Raw genomic sequence first — 17,472 nt, 5'->3', positions numbered from 1 at the left:
TAAAAGAAGGACCCCAGAGCTTATAATTCAACTGAAAATGCTAGTTCAAGCCATAAAGAAATATGCATTGTTGGCCTTGGTGTATAAAAGTTGCTGTGCTAGGTACCATGGAGGGTAGGAAATAAAAGTCAGTCTGTGCCTCAGGAAACTTTAAAGTTCTCTATTTAGGGATTAACAATCCAGTTCAGTCTTTCTCTGATAAACACTCCATACCTTTTGAATGTAGGTCCAGTAGAACTCTTTAGAGACCACATCATTGTTTGAGTTGAACATTAACCCACGTCTGCTTCTCTCAATTTTTTTATTTCCAGTTTTTAGGAGTCCTCAACCTCTTTCTGGCATTTAGAATCCTCTTAAGAGAATTCTTCCCGACGAAATCTGGGACCTAGATTTCACCCCTTTTAACTCAATCCCTGTAAAACCTAGAACAGGCACTAAGCAATGTTAAGATCATATGGAACTATTAAGATGGTTTCTTCTTAACCAGATAAATCCAATTACTTTTTTTTTTTTTACTTTTATTGGAGTATAGTTGATTTAAAATGTTGTGTTAGTTTCAGGTGTACAGCAAAGTAATTCAGTTATATATATACATGTATTCATTCTTTTTCAGATTCTTTTCCCATATAGGTTATTACAGGGTACTGAGTAGAGTTCCCTGTGCTATCCAGTAGGTTCTTGTTGTTTATCTATTTTATATGTAGTAGTGTGTGTATGTTAATCCCAAGCTCCTAATTTATCCCTCCCCCAATTACTTTAAACTATATCTTTGATGTATATAGAAATATTTTTGGTAACTAGAATATATGTTATCCAGGAATATCCTCCCTCCACAATCTTTGTTCTGGGAGAAAACAGAGCCTTTTGTGCCTAAAGAGAACCTACTATTCAGTGCGGACTGAGTTGTTCCCTCTCCTTCCTTCTGGGAAGCTGTGAACCTCTTCACTTCCCTTTATTTTGACCCCTTTCTAATGCTAGCAGCTCAGCAGGTCATGGTGTGTCACTGGCCGAACACTGATTTTCCTAAGTGGCTCTCTGTGTTCTGCCGGGAGTCTCCCCGTAGGAAGGAGCTTGGGTTTCACCCTGTGGCGGTCTTATCTCCCAGCTCTGTTACATTCTGGCTGAGTGACCTTGACGAGCTAACACACCTCTCTGAATCTCTGTGTCCTTGCTCATAAAATCCTATAAAATCGAGGTAATAAAATCCATGTCATAGGGTTGCTGTCCAGATTCAGTGAATTCATACATGTAAACCACACAGGAACACAGTGAGCATTCTGTTTCTTCCTCCTTCAAGGAGTGTACCTTAAAAGTGACTTTCTGGAAAACACTGGAAAAGGTGTCAGAGGAAATTACTAAAAAACATTCACGGAGAGGATTTCAGAGACAGTTTTGTACCTTTCAGCCTCCAGGCCTAAAAATAAAAAGCTTCAATGCTGTAGCTGAGGAAATTCAGCTGTTCTTGGCAGAGAACTGAGACACTTAAACAGAAGTGTGATCAAAGAAAAGAAAGAAAACAATGAAGAGCGCTCAAGACTTGGGGCGAAGCACCCAGGAGGGAAGCGTCAGGGCGTGGTGGTGAGGATCTTGCCTCCAGAGCAGCGCTGTCCGAGGGCAGATATTGGCTCTTCCACCTGCTGGCTGTGGGACCTCGGGAAGATGGCGCAATTTTGCCACACCTCGGTTTCCACAACTGTACCCTCAGGGTCTGAGATAATGCGTGGAGGATAGTTGGAACAGCGCTGAGCACAGAGTAGGTGCTCAGGAAGCAGCCACCACTGTCATCAGTGAGAGCTGGGTGCATTATTATTATTATTATTATTTTTTTTAATTTATTTATTGGCTGCGTTGTGTCTTCGTTGCTGTGCGCGGGCTTTCTCTAGTTGCGGCGAGCGGGGGCTACTCTTAGTTGCAGTGCACGGGCTTCTCATTGCGGTGGCTTCTCTTGTTGTGGAGCACGGGCTCTAGGCATGTGGGCTTCGGTAGTTGAGGCTCACCGGCTCTAGAGCTCAGGCTCAGTAGTTGTGGCGCATGGGCTTAGTTGCTCCGTGGCATGTGGGATCTTCCCAGACCAGGGCTCGAACCCGTGTCCCCTGCATTGGCAGGCGGACTCTTAAGTGCTGTGCCACCAGGGAAGCCCTGGGTGTATTTTTAGATCCTGTGCCCTTTTCTCTGAAAAATTATGACTCTATTTATTGTATTAGGAAACCATTTAAACTGCTTTCTGGCTGTAATTGCAACTTGATTCAATTAGACCAATACAGTTTTTTTTTAATTGCTAGAAGAAACCTAAGAGATTATCCATTAAAATTCCTTCATTTAATAGATGAGGAAACTGAGGTCCAGAGAAATTGTGACTCACCAAAGGCCATTCAGCACATTACTTAAAACAAACAAATAAATTAGAACCCTTGAGCAACTCTCATGGGAATGTAAAATGATGCAGGCACTGCGGAAAGTAATATAGCAGGCAGTTCCTCAGAAAATTAAACATAGAAGTACCATATGACCTAGCAATTCCATTTCTGGTTGTATATCCCAAAGAATTGAAAGCAGGGGCTCGAACATATTTGTACATCAATGTTCATAGCATTATTCACAATATCTAAAAGGTGGAAGTAACCCAAGTGTCCAGCAATAGATGAATGGATAAACAAACTGTGTTATAGGCATACAATGGATTATTAGTCAGCCTTACAAAGGAAGGAAATTCTGATGCACGTTATAACCTGGATGAATCTTGAATGAATTATGCTTAATGAAATAAGCCAAATACAAAGGGACAAATGTATGATTCCACTAACAGGAGGTACCTAGAATAGTCATTCATAGAGACAAAAGCAAAATGGTGGTTGCCAAGGGCTGGCGGCCTGGGTGGGTGGAGAGCTAGGGTTTAAGGGATGTGGAATTTCAGTTTGGGAAGATGAAAGAAGTTCTGTAGGTGGATGGTGGTGATGGTTGTACAACAATGTGAATAGACTTAATCCTACTGAGCTGTACACTTAAAAATGGTTAAGAAGGTAAATATTATGTTCTGTATATTACACCACAGTAAGGAGAAAACCCTGGGATCAGAATCCAGCTTTTCCTGACTCCCAGTCCTGGGTTCTAAGCTAGCTACACCTGGCCTTTCCCCATTTTTCTTCTACGTCTCATTAATAAGTGTCCTGTACCCTTAGAGCCCCACATTTTAGCACCCAGATTACTCCCTGATGTGATTCTTTCCACTTGTCCTAGAAGCATGAGCCACTGGAGGAAGCTACCAGGGTCCTGTGTACTTAATACCCACAGAGCAAGAATCTGCCACCTATTTAGCTTTCCATAAAGTAAGATATAACGTTTATGATAACAGTGTTATTTAAAGATTGTGCATTTGAATCTTTCTCTTTTGACCCCAGATGAGCCTGTGACCGTAGAAGGAGAAACTGATACGTTAGGGAATTAGGATCCCTGTCTGTTTCCATTCGGCAAATACTTGTCAGATGCCTTCCTTTGGCTTGGCCTGTGCTAAGTGCCGGGAAGCAAAGATGAAAAGACACGGCCTCTTCTGTTGCTCACAGCCTAGTAGGAATGAGGACACGTAAACGGATACTTAGCTGGCTGCCGAAGAGGAATGATCAAAACTCTCTCTGGGGTCAAGCACAGGGAAGTGACATAAGGACAAGGCAGAGGAGGCGGCATGTAGGCTGGGTGTTGAGGAACAAACAAGGGTTCAGTAGGGTTGACAAGGGGGAGAAGGGTATTCTAGACAGAGGAAATAACTTGTGCAAAGCCTCGGAGGGGACAGGCAGCCTGCGTGTTCAAAGAGCTGCAGTCACCAGTTCCGCCGTTGGTGTGTTAGGTGCAGGGTAGGGGCTGGGAAAGATGAGTTTAGGAAATGGGACCTCTGAGGGGTTGGGGAGACATTCAGAAAGTGGTCTATTCTTTGTATTTGGTCACATAGGTCTGGAGCTCAGGAGAGAGGTAGGAGATGACCACTGTAGCATGGTAGTGAGAACAGGGGAGAAGGCATGGACTGGGGGAGAGGGTGAAGAGTAAAAGGAGGACAAGGCCTGGGGACACCAGTATTGAAAGGGTGACAGTGGAAGAGGATTCAGTGAGGAGGTCAGGACGGAATGACTTCAAGTTGTGTAAACATCTCAATCTGCAGCTCATCTGCTAGTTTTACTTGTGGTGAAATAGGCCAGTGGTTTTACAGTGTGATTTCCCCAGAAACTGATGCTTGCAATAACTTTTGAGTAGTGCTAGCCAGGTTCAGGAGCAAATGGTCCTTGGCCAGAAAACCGAGGGCTTGGGGAAGTATCTGTTAGGAGGTAGGTAAGTTGAAATGTTTTGTTTTGTTTTGTTTTGTTTAATTTTATTTATTTACTTATGGCTGTGTTGGGTCTTCGTTTCTGTGCGAGGGCTTTCTCCAGTTGCGGCAAGCGGGGGCCACTTTTCATCACGGTGCACGGGCCTCTCACCATCGCGGCCTCTCTTGTTGCGGAGCACAGGCTCCAGACGCGCAGGCTCAGTAATTGTGGCTCACGGGCCTAGTTGCTCCGTGGCATGTGGGATCTTCCCGGACCAGGGCTCGAACCTGTGTCCCCTGCATTGGCAGGCAGATTCTCAACCGCTGTGCCACCAGGGAAGCCCAGTTGAAATGTTTTTAAGGACCCTGAACAAGTTTCATTTTGTTGTGTAATTCCAGACCAAGGTAAGGTACACTGCTTTCTTTAAAAATATAGACTTCAGGCCTTTTCCAAGGATTTTGTGACCACCTGTGATTCTGGGAGCTTGGTGACTTCAAGAGTTCCTAATGTTATGCACCTGGAGGGTATCATGCTTAGGGAAATAAGTTAGAGAAAGACAAATATTGTATGATATCACTTATATGTGGAATCTAAAAAATAAAACAAACTAGTGAATATAACGAAAAAGAAACAGACTCAGATATAGAGAACAAACTAGTGGTTACCAGTGGGGAGAGGGAAGGGGGCAAGACAGGGGTAGAGGATTAAGAGGTATAAACTACTATGTATAAAATAAGTAAACTACAAGAATATATTATACAACACAGGGAATATAGCCAATATTTTATAATAACTATAAATGGAGAATAATCTATAAAAATTTTGAATCACTATGTTGTATACCTGAAACTGCTATAACATTGTAAATCAAGAATATTTCAATTTAAAAAAAAAAAAAGTTCCTAATGTTGACTCCACTGGGTAGTGTCTTACATAGTCCCAAAATCTGTCAGGAAGTCGTGCATGCTGTTTTGGATTGTAATCATTTGTCATGGAGCTTGGTGACTATTAGAAACATAAACACAGAATTTCAGAGATGGAGGATCTTTAAAAACACTTTGTCTAACTCCCTGGTTGGTAGGTGAAGCTGAGGCTGAGAGGTGAACCAACCTCACACAGTAGAATGGAAGGAGCACACACTGGTCTGAGGATCACAAGACCTCATTCTACTCCTGCCACTGCTTTCCAGTCTTTACCTCTGTAACACAGTGATGATAACACCTGCGGTACCCACTTCAAATGAGGTAGCGCCCATGAAAGCATTTTCAAAGTGGTATGCACAACACTGGAGTAAGTTATTAGTATTGTTAAGTTATGAGTAGTAATTTTACAGCATGTTGAGAGGTGTCATTATCTTCATCCTCCCTTTGAACAATCCACCAATATCATCAAGATTATTAAGCGCTTAATTGTACATGAGGCTGTGTTAGGTTTTTATTTTGGAGAGAGTTGTATTTCTGTTTTCCCAGGAGCCTTTTTTTTTTTTTTCTCCCAATTAAGCATCTTTTTTCTTATACCTTTTTAAAATTGTAGTTGATTTACAATGTTATGTTAGTTTCAGGTGTACAGCAAAGTGATTCAGTTATATATATATATTATATATATATATATATATATATATATATATATATATCCTTTTTCAGATTCTTTTCCATTATAGGTTATTACAAGATATTGACTATAATTCCTTGTGCTATAGAGTAGGTCCTGTTATTTTTCTATTTTATATACAGTAGTGTGTATCTGTTAATCCCAAACTCCTAATTTACCTCTCCCCACTCCCCAACCCCCAAGTTGAGTATCTGAGTGCACCCCAAAGAAAGATTTTTAACAAATAAACAGAGAAGGAGAAAGCACCCATTGGTGAACTCTGCCCATAGCTGCTGCCCTTGCCTCTGTGTGCGATCCTTCCCCACCAGAGAGGCAGGAAGGCCAAGATCCCTGAGCCAGCCCTTCACATCCGTTCTCACCACCGAATCAGCATGGTGGGTCATCTCTACTTGGCTTCCTGAGATTTCCTGATGATCCTTTCTTTGGAACGTAAGGTCAGCACTGTTCCTGGAATTGGTGTCTGCTGGATATTTTACATGCCCTTTTGTTTTTTCCCTTCAGAAGGAAATGCTTTCTGAATACCTTCTTAACTTTTTAAATAGAAGGTATTATTATTATTCCATGTCTGTAGAAGCTGTTTGGATACCCATTTATATAACACTAGAGAGTCATAGATGTTCAAGGCCTGGGGGCTTCGTATGGTATGATAACGTCAGTGAGTCCCCTGAATTCGGGGTGAGGGGTGTTCTTGTCTGTCGTTCAAGGAGAGTGAGGGGTTGAACAGGATGGGCACCAACATCTTACCCAGTGTAACTCCTAACCCAGTATTACTTTCCTCCCCTCACCCTTCCCATCATCATCTTTACCCCCACCCCCAAGATTGGGTAGCCATACACCAAAAACTCAAAAGTCCTCCCAAATTTCACATAAGCATGGATAGAGAGCTGAGAACTTGCGTGTGAGAACACTCCCCACGGAGCACAGAGTCGGCGGGAGGAGGGGAGGTGGAATACACAGTCTTTAGCCCAGTTTTCTACTTGAAAAAAATTCCCAAGTCATTAACCAGTGATCTTGACAACTGAAAATAACCATAGTATTCACCCCAAAATGTACAGCGGAAGACTATTTTTCTTGCTTGCCCTTTTGTCTCTCACGTCTCATCTTCGCTGTGAAGGTGTGTGTGTGTGTTAAATGCTCACACATGCATGTTCCAAAAGCAAAACCATCCTCCCCTCCCCTCTCAGAGAACAGGTTATAAAAACTGGCAACATCCACAGAAGGTAGCACACGAAAGATAAAGAAAGATACACACTCTTGTGTGAAAAACAGACCTAGACTTTCTAGATTGCTGACCTTAAAGGTGATTTTTTTTATTTTTTTATTTTTTTTTACTTGCTTTTGGTATAAATACACGTTTTCTGTTGGCCACCACGTTACCGAGTTTCCTAAACTGGCACTGAATTATCCCAAAATGTGAATAATCATGACACAGACGAAAAAGTATAGTTTGCTTAGAGCTTCTGCGGTTGCGCTGAGCTTTGGCCTCATCAGCTCCAGAAAGACTTGAGGGAGTCCTCGTGAGTCCCCAGAGCTTAGGAAGGTGATGCCCTCTGTCTCTGAGGTGAGCATTCCTTTGTGCTAAATCACCTCTGGTGAGAGATCACAAGGCGCCAGTGCTGACTTGGGTGAGGTCAACGCCCTTTTCTCCGGGCTCACACAGGTGGGCCAGGTTAACTAAGTGCTGAAAGGAGTTTGGTGCATTCTCCTGGGTCACCTTTGTCAGTTCGGGAGGCATTGTAAACCTCAGAAGGAGATTATAGCATGCTTTCGCTCCTAAGCTTTACAGAAATTAAACTGTGTGTTTGCACGTGGGCTTATCTGTCATCACACCTATCAGATTTCATCCTCTGTGCATTGTCTGCAGGAGTCTCGTTTGCCTCTGTGTACAGAGAAGGAACCGCAAGTAATTTGGGGATCCTCTTTTAGCCCTGAGTGTGTCTCACGTCTGTTACCAGGCAATTGACCAGAGTGGCACTGAGCTTGATCCTCTGCATTTCCTACTCCCCTCCTGGCAAAGATTGGAATGCTCAAGGCAGCAGCCAAAGGTGGCCAGCCAGGAGGAGGCTGAGGAAGTGGAGGGAAAACTGGGACCAGGGTCATGCAGAGGATCCAGCTCTCCATCATTAGAGCCAATTTTTCAAAGAGTGTTACGGGGAAAATCCAAAAGTAAGTTACTGAAAGGTCCTTTAAAAGGAGGATGGTTAACGTGAAGCCTGGCAGCCCTTGCCCTTTGCCGGGACTGGAGTTCCCATATGAGGAAATGGCGCTTCAGGCTTCTTACTGAAACTGACACCTTCAGAAATGGACCATTTATTCACAGATAGGGCAGGCTAGTGTTGGCAGAACACAGAAAAATACTGATCTTCCTAGAGGCTTCATTTTTGGCATTCTTTATCACTTTATTAAAGTTACTATTCTCAACTTCCTTCCCCCATTTCAGATTGTTTAGGACCTCTATTCTTAGGAAACTTACATTTTATCTGTGGCTAGTAGTGTGAAGGATTTTATTTTTTAATGAAGTATTAATACCACATGGCTCTTTAATCTTCATATCTCAGACAGGAGCATAAAGATGTCAGGTTTTGTAAAATGAGCATGGAAATCTTTTCTAGGTAGAGGTTTGCTAACCGACGTCTGCGGGTCAGAAGAGCTTTTTGTTTTAAGTTGGAAAAACTCTAAGGAACACACTTAAAAACTCTAAGTAGCACACTTTGTTTTCTTTCCTTTGTCCCTTCCAGTGATCAACGAGCATTAAATTTTAGCAGGTGGTGGTTAGGTTTGGTTTAGACACCCAAGAAAATGTGTATCCAGGATAAAGAAGGGTGTTGGCCTGGGTTTCATCAGGAGGAAATAAAGACATTGTGTAGTATGCCTCTGGAGGATCCTTCTTTAGCACTTGCTTCCTTTCAATAGCTGCACTTTGGGGGATCACAGCTATCAGGCGAGCTTCCTTTTCCTTCAACACTTGGGGGTTATTGGAGAGCAGTGAAACCCTCACCATTAGTCAGAGATGCTCGGGACTGGTTTGCCAGGAATAAAACCATCTTGGCCAACAACACTGGCATTGGCACAAGGGCCCGACCTTGGGCTTCTGTCTCTGAGACTCACCTCTGATCTTTACCTTTTTTTAACCAGTGTTATCACATGACTTTAGTGAAGCTACTGAGATGGCTTGGGTTTCAGGGGAAGCTATAATGAGTATAAAACACAGGCAAGGCAGAGTGTTAAGAGCGTTGATAAGGAATAAATATATGCCCATGAAAAGGCTGCTGGATTCTAATCAGAGACAGGATGGAAAATATAGCCCGCAAACCTGCAACAGATTTTAGCACTATTCCTGCCCCAGTGCAGAAAGAGAAACAGTACAGGGCATTTTTGTACTTGTTTTCATTAGGAGGGAATAAAGTGCACTGTAGACTGTCTCTGGAGATATCTCCCAGAATATTCTGATGTGGCTCAGGTAAGACATTGATCCACTGGTGTGTTCAAATATACTTACATACTCACCTGCCCACTCCTTCAGTAACTAGCTCCTGGAGATCAGCTTAAACATGTTTTATTTCATTTTTATAAAGCAAGTCCACTTCAGACCCAAGGAAAACATGACATCTTCAGCTGAGGGAGGTACAGTTATCTTCAAAATTTTTTCTCATTCCAAATAGAGAAGAAAGGATAAGACTGTAGACTCTCGATGTAGGCATAGACCCTGGAGGACATTGCTCTCCCCTCCCACCTGACCACAGATGGGTCATCCAGGTGGTTCTTTCAGTGTCTCCAGTAAGGCAGTCCTGCTCCTCCCAGGAAAGCGCCTTCTCTCACTTAATGGCATTGAGTATTAGAAATTTTTGTTTTAATTTTCCTTATGACATCCTTACATACACTCCTTTAACTTCCACTCCCCATACTTATTTCTCCCATTTAGAACCGCCTCTTCTGGCCAACAGCACTTCCATTATTTGAAGCTATCAACAGTGTCATCTGTCTTTTCTTCTCCAGTATAAAGACCCCAGTTGTTGGAAATAAAACCAGGTGGTCAGAATGAAGGATTCCTTGGGTTCAAGACTATTCCTTTTCTCTCCCTTCTCTTAGCATCTGCTCTGGGTGTACATCTCTATCACTTCTCCCTCCATAGAGTCAGAGAAAGAGGAATGGCTTGTGGGCCAGCACAGAAAGTACAACATAAGTAAACACACACAGTGCTGTGCATCCTTTTTTTTTTTTTTTAATTTATTTTTTATTTATTTTTATGGCTGTGTTGGGTCTTCATTTCTGTGCGAGGGCTTTCTCTAGTTGTGGCAAGCAGGGGCCACTCTTCATCGCGGTGCGCGGGCCTCTCACTGTCGCGGTCTCTCTTGTTGCGGAGCACAGGCTCCAGACGCGCAGGCTCAGTAACTGTGGCTCACGGGCCCAGTTGCTCTGCGGCATGTGGGATCTTCCCAGACCAGGGCTCGAACCCGTGTCCCCTGCATTGGCAGGCAGATTCTCAACCACTGCGCCACCAGGGAAGCCCCAGTGCTGTGCGTTCTTATCCAGGTGACGTCCTGAGCGTCATCCCAGGATTGCTCCTGACCTGTCACTGCTCTTTCATCCAGAATCCAAATGAGGAGGTTGGTAAACCTCAAAAGGAGGTTTAGCATAGTGACTGAGGGCAAAGGCTTCTACTGTTAGATAGGCCTGGCTTCAAATCTCAGCTCCAACACTCCCAAACTGGGTGGCCTGGGGCAGGTTCCAGATGGGTCTGTTCCTCAGTTTCCCTTTTTTTTTTTAATTTTTATTGGAGTCTAGTTGATTTACAATGTTGTATTAGTTTTAGGTGTACAGCAAAGTGAATCAGTTATACATATACATATATCCACTCTTTTTTAGATTCTTTTCCCATGTAGGTCATTACAGAATACTGAGTAGAGTTCCCTGTGCTATACAGTAGGTCCTTATTAGTTATCTATTTTATATATAATAGTGTATATATGACAATCCCAATCTCCCAATTTATCCCTCCCTAAAAAACTAACCATAAGTTAGGTTTTTACATCTGTGAGTCTATTTCTGTTTTGTAAATAAGTTCATTTCTACCATTTTTTTAGATTCCACATATAAGCAATATCATATGATATTTGTCTTTGTCTGGCTTACTTTACTCAGTATGACAATCTCTAGGTCCATCCATGTTGCTGCAAATGGCATTATTTTGTTCTTTTTTTATGGCTGAGTAATATTCCATCTTCTTTATCCATTCCTCTGTCAATGGATATTTAGGTTGCTTCCATGAGCTGGCTATTGTGAACAGTGCTGCAATGAACATTAGGGTGCATGTATCTTCTCAAATTATGGTTTTCTCATGGTATATGCCCAGTAGTGGAATTGGGTCATATGGTAGCTCTAGATTTAGTTTTTTAAGGAACCTCCATACTGTTCTCCATAGTGGCTGTATCAATTTACATTCCCACCAACAGTGTATGAGGGTTCCCTTTTCTCCACACCCTCTCCAGCATTTATTGTTTGTAGATTTTTTGACGATGGCCATTCTGACTGGTGTGAGGTGATACCTCATTGTAGTTTTGATTTCCATTTCTCTAATAATTAGCAGTGTTGAGCATCTTTTCATGTGCCTCTTGGCTATTTTTATGTTTTCTTTGGAGAAATGTGGCTGGCACAGGTGGTTCTCAGCTCTATGCCCACCACCGCAGCTGGCAGGAAGGGGTATGAGAGGAGAAGGTTGCTGACGAGTCTTCATAACGAGGTCAGACTCTACCTGTGATAGTGGCAAAACACAAAGACACAGGAGGCTGCAACATACACAAGCATGCATGTTATTCACCCCAGGGTGGCCTTCATGGCCATGAACCATACTCTGTTCTGTGTCCTGTGTTCTTTCTCTGCACTCCCTCCTCAGGACTCTCTGTAGAGTCATCAAATTCCTTCTTCCTAACTAGGAACATCCCCCTGGAATACTGATGGGGATGTCCTACGGCATGCTTGCCAGCACTAACCGCTAACTCTCTGCCCTTTGGTCCGAAGTTGAATGAAAGGAAAAGTTCCTTTTGTTTGCCCAACAGCCAAATCCATCTGTTAAGTAGAAAATACAGTGTTCTCTCTCTCCTGGAAGAAAATCCCATTAGATTAATTGCCCTACTTATATAACTAGTCCTCTTCCTATGAAATCAGATTTTTGAAAGAAAATATACTTTTAGTCATTGCCTACATTTGAATGAGTTTCAGAGTACATTTGGACCCTGTTATCTCTAGACACATTGTTAACACGGGGTGAGTTTGAACTCTATCCTCTGGAACATCTGAAAACTCAAAACCAAAGCCGCCTCAGGTGTAGCAGAGCCCACAAGACATGACAAGTGCTATAGCTGACCTCAGAATTACAGGAAAGTGTTCCACTGCGCCCTTCACCCTGCATTCAGCACTTCCCTTCTGTTGTTAAAGCAGGTACAACTGCACGTTAAAACCTGAGTATCATCTGCATTCTTATTTTCGATTGTCTTTAGAAATCTTTGCTGTCAGAAAAATTGTTTTTCCTGAGACCATCACTACCACCCCCCTGTTGGAGTCTGGGACTGTGAAGGCAGAAACAGACCTTGTTCCCTTTTCCTGGCTGCAAAGTATGAGAGAGAGAGAGAGACAGAGCCAGATAAGCCTCGGGGCCAAGGCTCACCTCAGATGTTCATCTCTCAGAGGCTTTTCAGTCCATGCCCCTGTCTTTAGGTAGGACGGGATGACCCTCCAAGTGGTTTAACAAGATGCTTGCTGAAACTCACTAGCATTGGTTGAAGGCTTGCTCTTGTGCCAGGTATTTTACACTGATTATCTCATTTACGCATCATAATATTAGGATATACAGAAAAATCTCCACTTTATAGTTGAGGAATCTGAGGTCCAGGGAAGTTAATACATTTGTCCAAAGTCACACAGCTCATCAATGGGAGAACTGGTATCCAAACACAGCAGTGAAGCTGCAGAGCCTAACCAGTTCCCCTCTGGGCCCTCCGTATCAGAGGAGCTCTTATATCCTTTATAATCCGTCCCTGGCTGGCAGGAGGCTTTGCAGGACATTCCTGTACAGACCTGGCCTACATTGCTTATGTTTCTTCAGGAAGGTGCCTGGCTGACTGCTTTCCCCTGTGGTCATGCCTTCTCTGCAGCCTTGAAGGAACTGTTCTTTCTCATTCTCTGGGCAGGTGTGCTTCTGATTCCTTAAGGATCCTCTAGAGAAATTCCACTTTCACGAGGGCCACTTTCAGGAGGAAGGGGAATATGAAACGAGTCCACACATTCTTGCCCCTGCTCTCCAGTTAGCTGGAGACTTATATTCGGGGTGGAATCAGATTTTCCACCCTGGCCTCCTCCCTCTTTGCGGCTTATAACGTGCTTTCATTGACCCTAGCAACCATTCTGCTTCCTTTAGTAAGTGTGTCCAGAATCTTCCATGGAGTCACTTTATTTTCCTCTTTGGCTGACTTCCCCATTGGGACCACAGTCGGAGAGAAGTTCAGTTGAGGCGAGGCAAGTTTTCAGTATGACCTTAGACACAGATGAGTGATGGCTCTAAACGCCATGGTTGTTAACTTGTTTGGCATTTGGGTCCCAGTAGGGGCATAAGCAAACAGAGGAAGTGTTCTGCAACGGGATCGTGCCGTCACCATCACAGCAGCAGGAACACGGTGTTTAAGGCGAGTCCTGGGCCTGGCCTAGGGCAGTGAACCCCTCCTGTCCTCAACCCCATACCCCTCCACTGACATGTCCTGTGAAAGATTCCAGGCCTGGGACTGATGTTCAGTGTTCCCTGAACTTCCCACCTCTGCATCTTTGGAGGGGGGAGGGGTTAGTCATAGAGGAGCTATAACCCTCCCCGCCCAGCCTTCCACGCCCTCAGCACCACCGATCACCCCTCCTCCTGCCCGGAATGGTCGCTGTGCTGGTTTCTGTTCCATGGTCTTCATCCTGCTCTGGCTTTCTCATGAGCTCCTGCTGCCACCCCGGCCTTCTTTCCACCCTATGCCAGGGCCCAGAGCCAACACAGGCATGCGGGCAGCCAGCCAGGTATGAGGCCGAGGGGAGTGGTGGGACCAGGGGATCACATGCCCCAGCTAATGAGGCAGCCACTGCTCAACTCCAGGTCATTTTCACCAAGAAGAAGTGCAGGTCCAATGTTCCAGAATATTCCATCTTCCAAGAGAATTTGGAAAACTTGACTTTCATGAGTGTGATGTGACATTTGCTACCTTTTAAATGTTTGACAAGTAGTTAAAATTATTTTAAAAACACTCTATGTGGGCCAAATAAAATGTCTGTGGCCTGGAGCTGCTCTCAGTTCTATTCTCTCTCCCTCCACCTCTGCCTTCCCCGCACCCCAGCCTGCCCTCCCAGCATCAGCTCTCTCTCACCAAACGGCGATGGCCCTGGGTGTCAGACCTCTCACCCTGGCCTGCACCCCAGGCTTACAGGGCTAGTCAGCTCCTGGTGGATGTTTGCACATCTCAGATGCAAAGCTGAGCTCACCAACCTCCCAGATCTGTAAGACCTTGAGAAATGGTAGATGTTTTTGTTTTCATCCCTTTGACAAAAGTTACTACCGCTACTACTACTATACTTCTATTGACACTAATACTCCCAACAATAATCAGTTTCTGTTATCCTTTTCCGTCCCTCAACAGCTGGAGAGGACCCTGGGACCTGGCTGTCCTCCTGCCCCTTCCCCCCAGTTCCAGGCAGAGTGGAATGTGCTCATTTTTCTTCCACAAGCCCTCCAGGACCTGCTCCCCTCTTTTCCTTTCTACTAACTAGAAAATCTAGCTTCCAGACTTGTCGTGTCTTCTCGGCTGTCGTCTCAGCCTCCTAACTAGTCAGCCCCCTACCCACGAATCTCTTACCCCTCCGTTAGGGATTTATCCATCCCATCGTGGCTACAGTCATCCCTGAATCACAGGGCAGCTCTCGTCATTCACCTCTTCGTACGCTTTTGTCGGGTCCTCCTGGCTGCCCCACGGTTCCTCGGCCGTCCTTTCACGCCAGCCCTACCACCCTACAGGCTCCCTCACCAACGTGGCCGGTGCTTGCCTACAGCCGTGCCAGCTGCGTTCTCGGGCGTGACTGCCCTCTTCCTTCCTGGCTCTGTTAATTCTATGTATATGCCTCATGTCATCAACTGTCACCTCTTCTGAGAGGCCATCGCCTGCCCTCTCACCACCAGCCCCCAATGCGATTTTCCCAGTCTCTCTCCGGAGCTCCCGCTGCACTTGGCTGTGTCTCTCTTCCTTTCGTCCAGCTGTGTTACAGATAAAGTGTGCTTGCCTCTGCCCCTTCTCTTGATCAGCTCCTTCATGGGGGGAGACACTGTCCTTGTCATCCGTGTACCCACCCCCTATGAGGCCTAGTGCACTGCCTTGCATAGACACCTGCAAACCCTTGTAAATTGAACTTTTCTTTTTTTTATGTGGAGAATGAATATCTTGAGCCCTTTAGATACAGCCAAAGTTAAAACAAAACTGTGCGTGATTATTCGAAAGGATTTATCAGAATTCTAAGCATAAGCTAGTGAAAGGGTTATTCTGCCCGACTCCATTCCCAGGGATGAAGTTTACAGAGGAGAGCAGCCACGATTTGGTCTCCTGTTCCTTGGGCAGTGCTTTTCCACAGTGCCCCTTGGAAGGTTGGCTTCCGTGCCGGGGCAGGGAAAAATGGGCAAAGTTGTTCAGACACCAGGGCTTCTGCCACCCTGGCATCAAGAGCCCCACACTGTTCCTCTTGCCCAGAAGAACAAGTTGTACTCACACATTCACAAGGTGTCCTCTGCTCGCACCGTTGGCAGGCCTGGGAGTTTCCCACAAGCCATCTGGGTCTGTTCTGCTGTCCTTGTAGCTTGAGTTTTTTGCAGCATTGTTTGTTTTTTGTTAATTAGCTCTTAGAATAGACACGGCTATTCCATCAGGGATCGTATCCCATTGACTTTCCTAATGAGAGAATCTACTCATTTCTTTTGTGTATTTATTTTCCCCTGCCTTTCTGAGTTGCACAGACTCATCTGGGGAGAGCCCACGCAGCATGAGCTCCTAGCTCTTTCAGAACAGAGTTGTTTTTGAGATATATTTCCTAAGTCAACGCTGATCACCGTGCGTGCCCAGAGTGCTAACTGCCGTGGAGCTCTGAAAGCTGCTTTTACTTTCGAGTTCCCCGTCCAAATTCAGCACCACCAGGCCTTTCATTCCTTGTCTCTAGGAAAGAGGAGAAACCATTAAACCCCATCCGTGTCTTCCATTTTTACTAGCTCCCCTTGGAAGCTTTTTTAGCGTTTTATGAGGTCTGTCCTGTCAGATTGGCTTAGGGACTCTGGCAGCCTCCTCCCTCCACCTGATCGTGCTCACCTGAAGCAACCCGGGAGGTTTTGCAGCTTTGGACACCTGACATGGCAGGGCTGGTCACCTCTCAACCCTACCCTTTCTTGTGTGCACCTTCAAGATTTTTTTCAAAAATACTGTGTAAATTCCACTCCAAAGCCATTTCTATGAACACACCATTACTTTTGTCTTGTGTTCATAAATCAGACTTGGAAAGATAACTTGATTTAAGTTTTTAAAAAGTTTTTGTCCAAGGCAATTTTCTTTTGATAATGGGAAATTAGCTTATGTGTCTTTAAAATTGAAAATGACATTCTGGCCATGAAAAGTGAATTATCCTATACTGGTCTTTGGTCAGGATACGATCAGAATGCCTTTGCTGACCACTCTGTGAAAGGAGGGTTAGCCCAAAACATCTTGATAGGAGCTCAGCCGCGAGGAAGTTGCCCAATTGATATAAATACAGAGGATTTATATACACACATTCCTTGAATGTATGGCAGTGCTTTTAAATTTTGGACTATGTGGCAAGAGTCTCAGTCATGAAACATTTCAAAATGAAGGGGCAGGAGAGAAGGGAGCATCTCAACGAAAAAAACTTTTCACTCAAAACTATGATATCTTTGTTGCATAATAAAAGCGGCCAACTTTGTTTTTCCTGGAGCCCGAACACAGAACTTTAAGTTTTTCACCCTTGCGGCTTCTTCACACAGCTCTTCAGAAAAATGACTCTCATTCTTCTCTCTGTGGTCCTGTCAGAGAGTGGGAATCCTGGCCGGCTGGTTGGGTCTCTCAGAAGAATGGCACAGCTGTTCTGAAAAGTAGCCCCATTCATAAGATGCCGGCTGTCCACAACTGCAGTGCTGGAGAAAAGCACACTATTTTATAAAGCGTTTCTTTTCTTTAAAGAGGAAAAAAAATATACATGGTATTTACAGGAAAGAAAACCGGGCCCCTCGGTTTTATTTTAGTTGCCACGTCTGAAATGGAAGTGGGGAAGGCCATAAATACACATGAGCAATTTGCGCCTCATGTGTAAAGGAAAATTGCACCTTTACGGGATGATTCATGGGGGCTGTGCCGCCTGTGATGGGAAAATACAGCTGGTTAAGCAAGATCAGCCAGAAAGCCTCACATCGGCTCTTCTGCCAGAGCGAATGCCTACCGTCTTGTGACATACTTATTGTCTAGGATTGAATGATTGACTCTCTTTCTCCCCCTCTCAG

At 44.4% G+C, this 17,472-nt stretch overlaps 1 protein-coding gene and 2 long non-coding RNA genes across 3 annotated transcripts in view; 2 read left to right on the top strand and 1 right to left on the bottom strand.

Annotated features, from left to right (window-relative positions):
• Window positions 1-17,472, top strand: part of PRKCH (protein kinase C eta) — a 220,670-nt gene that overhangs the window by 200,319 nt on the left and 2,879 nt on the right. The gene's annotated exons all lie outside the window — the stretch shown is intronic.
• LOC309626227 lies at window positions 1,819-7,111 on the top strand. The gene is made up of 2 exons (XR_014243049.1): window positions 1,819-4,317; window positions 4,633-7,111. It is a non-coding gene; the product is annotated as an uncharacterized lncRNA (long non-coding RNA).
• On the bottom strand, window positions 10,113-17,466 carry LOC309626217. Its single transcript, XR_014243039.1, has 2 exons — window positions 15,684-17,466; window positions 10,113-11,655 (listed from the first exon to the last, which is right to left on the bottom strand). It is a non-coding gene; the product is annotated as an uncharacterized lncRNA (long non-coding RNA).

This window comes from Balaenoptera borealis (genome assembly GCF_965194805.1).
Source record: "Balaenoptera borealis genome assembly, chromosome: 3".
In the NCBI taxonomy this organism is placed as follows: domain Eukaryota; kingdom Metazoa; phylum Chordata; class Mammalia; order Artiodactyla; family Balaenopteridae; genus Balaenoptera; species Balaenoptera borealis.
The sequence above is the reverse complement of the archived record's forward strand: the minus strand, read 5'-3'. Positions and strand labels throughout refer to the sequence as shown.